Source organism: Pinus tabuliformis, chromosome 7 (assembly GCF_031772625.1).
Source record: "Pinus tabuliformis cultivar Carrire ecotype Pingquan chromosome 7, CPIR1, whole genome shotgun sequence".
NCBI classification, from domain to species: domain Eukaryota; kingdom Viridiplantae; phylum Streptophyta; class Pinopsida; order Pinales; family Pinaceae; genus Pinus; species Pinus tabuliformis.
This window is the reverse complement of record NC_142293.1, coordinates 912515228-912527010: the sequence shown is the minus strand read 5'-3', so window position 1 is coordinate 912527010 and position 11783 is coordinate 912515228.

Below are 11783 nucleotides of genomic sequence, written 5' to 3'. Positions count from 1 at the left end.
TTGAGGCAATTGAACAAACTTTTATTATTTTCATTAGTATTTATATGACCTCTTACGTGGGAGTAAGGGTCAATAATTGGATGAGGCTTGATACCTGTATTTTCCAATCTATGTTTTAAATTTGAAGCTTTTTGAAGACCAAAAGTCAAAGTTGAATGCGTGTTGAGCTATCACATTCATTTCCTTTCATCATTTTAATTTATTAATGGATGTATTTGCTACTTAATTCTTAACTTTACTTATGTTTACCTCTGACTGAATATTAGCATACTCTGCTCAGCACTTCATGGGATATGGTACACCTTATTTACTTTGTCAAAGAAATTTGTTATCTTTTATGTCATTACATATCTATCTGCTAGTGAATCCTGGTATTGAAACTATAATGCACTAAATTTCTCTCATTTTCAACATAGGTTCTTTTGAAGTTTTTTATTTCTGGATTTACATGCAAATATATTTTTTGCAAAACACTTGTATTTCCCAAGGAATTTTTTAAGTCAAAGCCTTTTGAAAAACAAAACTCAGAGTTGAATGCATATTTAGTTATGCCATTAATTGCGTGTAACGACTTTAATTTCTTAGTGGATGTGTCTGGTGATGCGTCTCCAAACTTGATACAAATTAAGTATCATTTGACCATCCTTCAACACATTAAACCTATACTTTTGCATTGGATGACATCTTTTTAGATTTAATATGTTCATTAGGAAGGTATAGAGATAAATTCATATTATGTTTCTAATATTATTTATTTTTGTAGAATATTGTGAGAATATTTGGCAGATTATGAAGATTAGGAGGATGAGATAATCTAGGGACTTGATCCTTGCTACAGAATGGACCATGATTGGATAATAAATGAACAATATATAATGAAATTATTAAATATATTCTAAAACTCGAGTGATTAAAAAACTCTAGGAATGTGTTCCCTATTATTAAATGAAGATTACTCCTGTTCGGAACTAGATCCACTTTTTGAGGGATTTTGGATAGGAAAGTTAGCTTGTTTCAAGTATGATTCTTCTCCATCAATTTGTATACATACCAATTTGAATTTTCCTCTAGGAGGGTGTATTTATTACGCTTCTTGAGGAGAAAAATTGTTATTTAGCAATTCTACGTTCATTTCCAACAAAGATGTACTTGGATTGAATCTAATAATGAATTTTGGTACCATTTTTAGCTTCTAAAGCTTGGCTTCCTTCATATAACTTTGATTATCCTTGGTCTTGGCCACCCAAAAATCCTAAAATCCCTATTTTACAATTTCTATATTTTCATTTAATGTCCTTTTCACTTGCATCTCTTATTTATGCATTTAGTATTCATTTTTCCTTTGCTATAGGCTATATTAGTTAAAAAAAAATGAATCCTTGTTGTTTTGTAGGTTATTTATAGAGTCAAAATCATGATGCATCCTTAAAATGACTTTGAAAATTCATATTCATCATTGAGCTACTTGGATTGGTTTACTAGTTCACAATTATGGAATTTCTAGAAGTCTCTTGTAACAAAATAATAGTAATTTTCAACTATTTTTTAGCACATGAAAACAAGGATATTTTGTTTGTTTCCACTTGGATTTGGTCCTAAAAACATAATAACAAAATTCACCCCATAACTTTTTCACTTGATTAAGTTAGGCATTTTGTAGGTTGATTCTTGAATTTCTAGTTTTTGTAGTAATTTTATCTATTTTTTAGCACATGTTAGAAAGGGAATTTTTGAGTTATTACACTTGAAATGGAGTCTTAGGACATCATAATTACTAATAAAAAATGCCCCATATAATATTCATTCGATCTGCTCAGTCATTCAGTGAGATAAATTGGAGGACAATCTAACTGGCATACTAGGTATTTTAGTCTTTGCAATTATAAAAATCATAATCATGTTAGCCTCACTCTCATATGTTAAAAAAATTCTAAGTCCAAATAATTAAATTAATTAAAATCATGAAAGTTGGATTCAATCCTACATTTCTAGATTGAGTTTGTTCCTCATGGCTAGGAGTTAGTTTAGGCTTAGTTGGTTGAGAGAATCTGGTCTAAATGTAATACTATTTATTTGAATGGTTAGAATTGTCATCCTATGTTTGTCCTACCATCATCAACAGCCTTCTCCTCACTACACATGTCCCTTAAAGCTTTTCCACAAAAAAAGTACATTTATGGGTCCTTGAAAGACACTGTCTACATTTGTTTTTGTACAAGATGGACATTTCATAGGTGATAGGCTTTTAAAAATCCACATACATCCTTCATATACCTTCATATACCCTTCCCTACATTTATATCACCTTTTCCACCCTCATAATTCTCACGGATCCAATCCTGTAGAAAAACATGTCAATCATGTAGCATCATGTAGCAATCTCGTAGCATCGTGTAGCACCATGTAGAAACCCTCCAAAATTAACCAAAATTGTCCCAAAAGCTTTATTTTTTCCTCCTAGCCTTTAATAATGACTCTTAGGCTTGAAAACCAGGATTGATTAAGACTAAATACCTCTTAAGCCTTGCCTCTTCTCCATTGCTATTCACCTCTACAGTTATCGTTAGTGGACATATTCATGACTTGAAGAGCATAATTATGATTTTCATGATTAATTTATGAAGTAATTTATCAACTATGTTGACAAAATGTATATTTAATCCAGTGATTGAAGGATGATTTCATGAATATGTTTTGTTTTAGACATCTTAAGCTAGGTTTTTCATTTCCAACATTGTCATTTATATTGCATAGACTAGGTTTCATTTTTATGTACCATTTACACTCTACAAATAGGTTAATGTTTACATTTATGCAATTAGGATCAGAATTTAAATTCATTAAAAGTAGAATAACCTTTCCTTTCCACAACAGTAACTTGGATTTACTATTTGCAAAAGTAATTAGGTTTCCTTTCTACAAAAGTAAGTAGGTTTTCTTTTCTACAATTAGGATTTGGTGTGCTTTGTCTTTCTACAAAGATAAATTACTTTAGTGGCTCGCACCAACTTAGGTAGAAGTACACCACATACTACACATACATTGTTGCAACCTCTTAAGTTTTTACAACATTGAATGAGAGCAATGAAATAATGACACATTGCATGTTGCACATTTCTTAAGCTTGTACGAACCCCAGGTTGATAGTTTAAGTTGGTAGCCTTGGGAGTTGCAACATTCGTGGTTCAATACTTGGGCTCATCATCTAGTACTCAACTCTTGACTTTATTCATGTTTATCTCTGGCTGAATATTAGGGCATTCTCTTAAACACTTCTTATGATATGTCACACTTTCTCTGTCAAAGAAAATTGATTTATGTACTATGATTGCATATATATTTCACGGTGACGCATGACATTGAAACTATAGTGCACTATATTTCTGTTGTTTTCAATATATCTTCTTTTCAAGTTATTTATTTATGGAATTACATGCAAACATATTTTTGCAACAAGACTTGTATTTCCCAATCAATTTTTTAAGTGAAGTTTTGGCAGAGAAAAACTAAGAGTTGAATGTGTATTGAGCTATGACATTGATTTCCTGTCATCGCTTTAATTTCTTAATGCATGTATTTGGTACTCAATTCTTAACTTTATTCATGTTTATCTCTAGTTGTATATTAGGATATTATGTTAAACACTTATTAAGATATCTTACACTTTTTGTTTTCTTTTCTTTTCTTTTTTCTGTCAAAGTGAATTGTTATTTGTTATTTTATTGCATATCTATTTGATAATGAAGACTGATATTCAAAATACAGTGCACTTAATCATTCTCGTTTTGGACATAATTTCTTTTCAAGTAATTTATTTATGACATTACATGCAAATGTATTTCTCAAACAATATTTGTATTTCCCAATTGAAATTTTAAGTGAAACCTTTTTTAGAATAAAAATAAGAGTTGAATGTGTACTGAGCTGTCACATTGATTTGTTGTCATCACTTTAATTTCTTAATAGATGTATTTCGTACTCAATTATTAACTTTATTCATGTTTATCTTTGGATGAATAAAAGTATATTGTGTTCAACACTTCTTAGGATATCTTGCAGTTCATTTTCTCTGTCAAAGAAAATTGTTATATGTTCTATTTTCATATCTATTTGATAGCGAAGCCTGACATTCAAGCCACAATGCACTTAATTATTCTCCTTTTGGACAAAAGTTCTTTTCAAGAAATTTATTTCTGGCATTAGATGCAAATATATATTTGAAAAAATATTGTAATTAAAGAAAATAAATATGTTACAATGATATGGACTTTAATTGTTCTCCTCTTTCTTTATATCTGTGACATATGCATTGTTTTTCGTTTTAGCAAAAATGTTGAAAATAAAAAGGTGGTGAAATTTGAAAACCATGTAACAATTTTACTCTTGATATAGTTGTTAATGTAAAAATTTTCCTCTCTTTATCTCATATATCTACAGTAGCTTGCTGCAATGTCACCCCCTGTGATTTGTGTATGGTGAAGGCCCACTACATTTTTAAAGGAATATGCTTAAGATTCCCTCTAATGTCAAGTCTTATGGGCATAATGTTTAGACAATTTATATCAAATGGAACACCCATTTACTTTTTAAAAATATTGTAATGAACATTGGAAGTTCAAGTGGCTTCAAACCAGACATATAGAATATATCTTTGATATATCTAAGCCCACCACTAACCAACCTGGTTTCAACCCAAAAAATACATGTCAACATGACACACTCTCCATCACATACCAAAACTTCATTCTCCAACACATCATCATCACTTTAAACTATTTATATTCTTTTGGTGTGCTCGGTAACATACCTCGTAATTGGATAATTTAATAATTTTAGCATCTTCTGATTGTGTAGGTTGACAAAATTATTCATTGCAAATAAGTAAACCAAAGAATCAAATAAACTATTTCTGTCTTGCTGTAGGAAAATGTCAACATGTGACATGATAATATCTTTATCATGTAGAAAAGGTTTTGTATTTGTGATATTAGTTAAGATATTGTGAAAAGACGCTTGTGTAGGATCATCTCCTTATTGCATGAAGATTTTATCCAAAGTCACAAGAATATTGAAGCTTTCCCACAACACTTTCCCCATCTTTCATCATGCATAAAATGGTTTAACCTTAACAAGGGGAAGTTTCCTAAGGTTAACTGCAAGAATGATGGACCTCCCACCAAAAGGAGAATCCTTGTTTTCAGGAAAGACTTCTTGTAAACGTGTATCTCTATGTATAAACAACTTTGGATGTATAAAGATCATTTCATGGATTAGAACATACTAAACATGGCTCATTTATTATTTAAATGTTGGTAGATCTTGCCCGTTCAATGGTTTCATATCTTTTATAGGGATTTTTAAAGCTGAGTGTATTGTTTTTCCATGTATATTAAAAGCAACAATGCGAGAAAGAGCGAGAAACAACATTGTATTTCTATCATCCATTGTACAAGCAGAAAGAGCATAAGAAATACAATGAATAAGAGAAGACTTGTCAATTCCATTTGTTCCTTGAATAATCATTCTCAAAGGAACACTACTAGGAGCATCAACAAAGTGACAATTAAATGATTTCAAAAGCATCTCGTTGTTTCTATGATAAACACAAAGCTAACACTATTGTCTCACTAATTGAGTTGTCATTAACAACACCCGCATATTGGGCATCTTTTATAAAATTAATAGTTTTTTCTACAATTTCATATGGCATCATTATTTCCTGCTAATTATAACAAATATCATAGTCCCTTAGACCAAGATTGTCAAGGGCAGAAATGTTAACATTGTTTGGAAGAATAATCTGGGAAGTAACCTCCCACTCTTCAGAATCTCGATCAACATTATCTTAATGAACAAGGGACTCAACAACCCCTTCATTACTCTCATTCGAAAAAGGATCTTGATCAACATGCCATGGATGATATCTTAGATTCCGCCAATCCTCAATGATAGTTTCACTTAAAATCTCTATATCTAAAGAAATGTTATTAAATGGATTGTAGAATAGCAACCTAGTCCAACAAAATGTGTCAAACTCTTCTGACTCCTCGTTTGAAATAGAAGAAAACCATTTCCACATAGGAATAATAGCACGCACATCTTGTGGTATCCATGACTCCTTCTGATGCTTGGCATAAAAAATTCATGATCTTGTTGTTTCTATCAAACATAAATGTTGCAGAAAATGGGGTCAGTTTTGATAAATTTGAAGAAGATTGTTCTTATATGAAATTTCATCAGAATGCACCAATAGTTTTTCAAATACTTTCTTGCCAACATTCAAGGAAAACAATTGTGACTACGCACAATAAGAGGCAACTATAGTAACATATGGCATCTTTTTTATGCTCCAATGTCATCCTCAACAATTGTTTCTGCAAGAAACCTTCCATATGCAGATAAGGCAGGAGCGTCAGATTGACGTAATCTTTCAACCCTTGATTACATTTCATTATAAAATTTAGATCATATTTCTACCTTTGAAGCATATTTTGCAATACATTTCAAAATTACATGTTGAGAAACAATTGGTTGACAATCAACATGTTCTCGTAACATTATGAGAAGATCGACATTGTGAACATTTAAACGATCATCATTGCATGTTGCTTCATATTTTTTTCTCCCTTTTTCATCTATGAAAATTGCAGACTCATCAATTACTTTCCATGGAGCATCATAATGACATGAATGGATAGACCCTTTTTTCCATAAATAGGAATCAACACTGCATTTTGTGTGTCTTTGCACTCTATTTACCAAATTCTCACAATCTTCATAAGGATTGCATGAAAAATGTATGAGGTATTCAAACAACATAGATCATCAACATTTCAATGGTGGATGTCATGTGGATTCTAGGTTGTTGCATATTGGTCAAAGTAGCACTTCGTTGCATGAAAATTAAAAGGGTTGGACCAGTCTAGTGTTTCCATATTCAGAGCTCATGGTAGCCAAAAGAATCTAGGTTTTAACTCTGTACAGAATTACCTGCAGATGAATTCTAAAAAAAGAAAATAAACAATGATGAGAATTTAAAACAAATACACATATACTTTCCCCTGGATCTCAAAACTGGGACTACCAGATTGATTTTTCATTATGTTCCTTTCAATGTTATATATAGATATATATATATATATATGTGTGTGTGTGTGTGTGTGTGTGTGTGTGACGAAGCATTCATAAACCCCAATCTATTAACCTTGGATTAGAACATAGTTGTAGTTCCCTTGACCGAATCTACAAAATACCATGGGAAGAAAACCATCATGCCCAAAACCATGTGTAAAACACCATAGGTAGGTCTGCCCACCTAATAAAGGGTCCAAAAAAATTTCCAAGGGTGTTGCCTGAGATCCCATGCAGGGGGGCTACTAACCCCTTAGAACCCCCCGCCCTTGATAAGGGGCAAAGCTCCCGCATGACCCCCCTACTGTACCCAGTGTAATGAATAGGAGGGGATATAAGCCACCCTATGGCCCCGCTGCATGTGTGACTAGTCATGGAAAGAATATAACACACACCCAACATTCTCCTACTTATTATTTTATTTTCGACACAAGGGGTCACAGGAGAGCTTAGTCATTGGTCCAACCCTACAATGCCCATTGTTTCACTACACCAAGAAAAATTCTCAGTGCTCAAAAACTTCCTCTATGCATCTGCAACATTTTTCAAAGTGTCCACCTTTACCAGCAACACCTTTTTTTCCTCAACCATATCCCTCCCAAAGTGATACTGAACATCAATGTTTTTTGTCATTGAATGATAAGAAGGGTTCTTTCCCAAGAAAATTACACTTTGGCTATCACAACTTATCCTTATAGCTTGATTCATTAACACCATAATTGAACACAATATCTACAACCAAACGGCTTCCTTGCTTACATGAGTGGTTGCCATGTATTATGCCTCTATAGTTGAAAGTGCCGCTACAGATTGTCTCTTGCTCATCCAACTGAATGGACCTCCAAATAGTTTAAAAACATACCCACTTGTAGATCTTATTTGATTGAAATCTCTAACCGAGTATGCATTAACAAAGCCATGGATGTCCAAAACTTTGTCCAATCCTGGCCTTTCTTGGTAACACAAACCATAATCACTAGTGCCACAAAAATACCTGAAAAACTACTTCAATGTTGTCCAATGCCCCTTCCCAAGTTTTGACATAAACCTTCTCAATATTCCCATTGCATGTGTAATGTATGGTCTAGTATAGATCATTGCATGCATCAATGTACCAACTACACTTGCGTATGGAAAACAGGACGTGTCCTCTTCCTCTTCTTATGTATTGGTACATTATTTAGAAGATAAATTTACACCTATGGGAATCAGAACCTTCACTGGTTTACTATACCACATATTAAACCTCTACAGTATTGTCTCTATTAGGTAAACTTGACTCAGGATAGAGTCAAAGTTGACCAGGTTAAAGAATGATGGTTTTGGGGCACATGGTATTGTGCACCCATAGTATCCTGCCTGTGGTATTATATGTAATGGAGCTTATAAAAGGCTGGAAGGACTTCATTGTAATGCAAGACCTGGAGGTGAGTGATGAAGGCTCACTTGGTCAGATTGGCCAAGGTTTTGGCCAATGCTAATAAGATCTTATTAGGTTGGGTTTTTCCCCAAATTTGGGGTTTTCCCAGATAAACATTTTTGTTTATGGGTTTATGGTTGTTGCTCGTTATTTTTATATTTATTCCTCTCATTAATTATTTATGTTATGTAGTAAATTTCTTAACAGTCTCGACATACTTCCTCTTTTCTCGATCTCATTTAATATCCATGCCCAAAATATAGTTTGCAGAACCAAGATACTTCATGTCAAATTTAGAGGATAATTAGGTCTTCAAATCCTATATAATTTCTTTCTCATTCCAATCAACAACATATCATCCACATACAAGACCATATAAATAACACGGTCACCAATAAGTTTAAAATACACATGGTGATCCATTTTTTCTGATGAAGCAAAGTCCCCGTATATATGTATGAAATTTCTGATACCACATCCTTGGTGATTGTTTTAACCCATACGAAGAATTTTTAACCTACATACCAGTTCTTTCTTTCCCTTCACCGTAAAGCCTTTAGGTTACTTCATGTAGATCTCTTCTTTCAGATCCCTGTGAAGAAATGTTTTCTTCACATCCATATGTTCTACCTCAAAATAAAAAGTAGTAGAAATAGATAAAAGTAACCTAATAGAAGCTACCTTGGCAACAAGAGAAAAAAATGTCACCAAAATCAATTCCCAACACCTGTAAATAACCCTTGTCTACCAATCGAGATTTTTATTTCTCCACCTTGCCTTATGCATTCATCTTCTTCTTAAACACCCATTTTCTTCCAATGGGTTTCATTCCAGCCAACAACTCCACTAGATTCCAAGCCTTATTTTTGTCCAAAGATGCCATTTCATCAACGATGGCCTATTTACATAGTTTTCCATCCTTGGAATCTACTACCTGCTTGATAGTTTCAGGGTCATCATTAGTAATAGATAAGTGAAACTTTGAAGAGAAATCAGATGGACTATACCTTTATGGTTTCCTTCTTTCTCGAACTGATCTTCTCACAATTGGAGTTTATGGATATTCATCTTCTGATTATTGTTTCGTTGTAGATTTTGATTCTTCCTCCTTTAGCTCAAACTTTATATTCTCAGGTTCCTTTGGTAGGAATTCATGTTTAATAACATAATTTACTTCTCTAAACACTAAATCTCAGTTTTACACAACCTTCCTTGTTTATGGGTTCTAAATCTTATAACCTTTTAAACCATAAACCCGGTAAAGATGTACCTTTCATATTTACTATCCATCTTGGTTATTTTCTCCTTTGGAACATTTCCATATGCATCATAGCTAAATACCCTCAGATGTGAAATAGAGTGTTTCTTATTGGTCAATAACTCATATGGATTCTTATCATCCAACACTAATGAAGGTGATCTATTAACCACATAACATGTAGTCTCCACCACCTCTACCCATAATTCCTATTCTAACCTTACACCACTGACCATGCTTCTTGCATTCTCCATCAACGTCTTGTTCATTATTTCTACAACTTTGTTTTTATTAGGTGTGTATGGAGTAGTATTTTTTCTTGGTATACCACACTTCTTATAGAAATTTTCAAATTCATTCTTGCAGAAATCTCCACCATTATCTGTCCTCAACACGTTTATCTTCTTCTCTGTCTGGTTTCCCACCAATGCCTTAAATTCTTTAAACCTCTCAAAGACTTCAGATTTCTTCCCGAGGAAACATATCCATGTATTCCTTGATAAGTCATCTATAAATGATACATAGTACACAAACTTAACCAATGATGGAACCGACACATGTCTAAACACATCATTATGCACAAGCTCTAACATCCCTTTCGCCCTCTTAGCACCAGAGGGGAAACTCACCTGATTCTGCTTCCCATATACATAATGTTCACATAAATTGAAATCCAAAGAGAAATTAGACATGCCTTCTACCATACCTTTACCATGAAGTATTCGAAGGCCCTTCTCTCCAATACGTCCAAGCCTTTGATGCCATAACATGGTCTTTTCTCTATAGGCCACTAGATTTTCCGGTCCACTTTTAGGAACCACAAAAGTTTTGCACGCAAAAATAGATATACTACCCAGAAGCTTATGTAGAGTTTGAATCCAAAATCCCTGCATCAATACCAGTGCTCCTTGAACCATCTTATAGGTTTCTTTCTCGAACATTGTTTTTACTCCTACATCATCCATCTTGCTTATAGAAATCAGATTTATGTCCAATTCTATGATATGCATAACAACCAAAAGTGTTCTAATCCTTCTACCTTGCAACTTCAGCCTAAATTTACCACATTCAATGATTCCAGCCTTCCGCTCACCTCCTAATGAAGACATCACCACCATTTTATTTATCGGACTCATAGAACCATTCCCTATGGAGAGTGGAGTGAAAGGATTCACCTCAGTCAATCAACCATGCCTCATGATCTACATGTGTACTTGAAGAATAAGTCAAGTACACATCCCCACCTTCATCTAATGTGGTTTTATCCTCTACGAAAGGAGCATCATCAAATCCCTTTCATTTCTCATGAGCTTTAGGTTTACAACCATTTTTGAAGTGCCCTTCCTCTCCACATTTTCAACACACCTTTACATGTTTTCCTAGAGATTTATATATCCCACTCAAGGAGCTATTTTTGTTTTTTTTCTAGCATCATCCTCATACAAACAAGGCATCTCCATTCTATCCCTCCATATTTTTTTTCTCATCTCCTTCAATAGAAAGGATGAGATTATTTCATCAATATTCGAGGTAGTTGTATTGCTACCTATTGCAACAACCAGACTATCCTATGAATATGGTAGAGAACACAACAAGTTGATGCACTTATCTTCATCTAAAATTTTAATACCACTAGATTAAATTTGGCTTACCACAATATTAAAGGCATTCAGATGCTCTGTCACTAAGTCTCCATCCTTCACCCTCATGTTATATAGTTTTTTTCGTGGGAATAATTTATTAACCATAGACTTAGATTAGTACAAAGTCCCTAACTTGTCCCAAATCCTTCGTCGCAGCTTGCCATGGTACATTCAACAATACTGAATAGTCATGGAAATAATATAACACACACCCAACAAGGAAACCGTGGAAGTGTGTTGAAACCTTGTGCTATCTCTCATACCCGGCAAAAAAAAAAAACTTGTAGTTAACATTTAAAAACCAACCAAGCGAACAAAGAAATCATTCCAA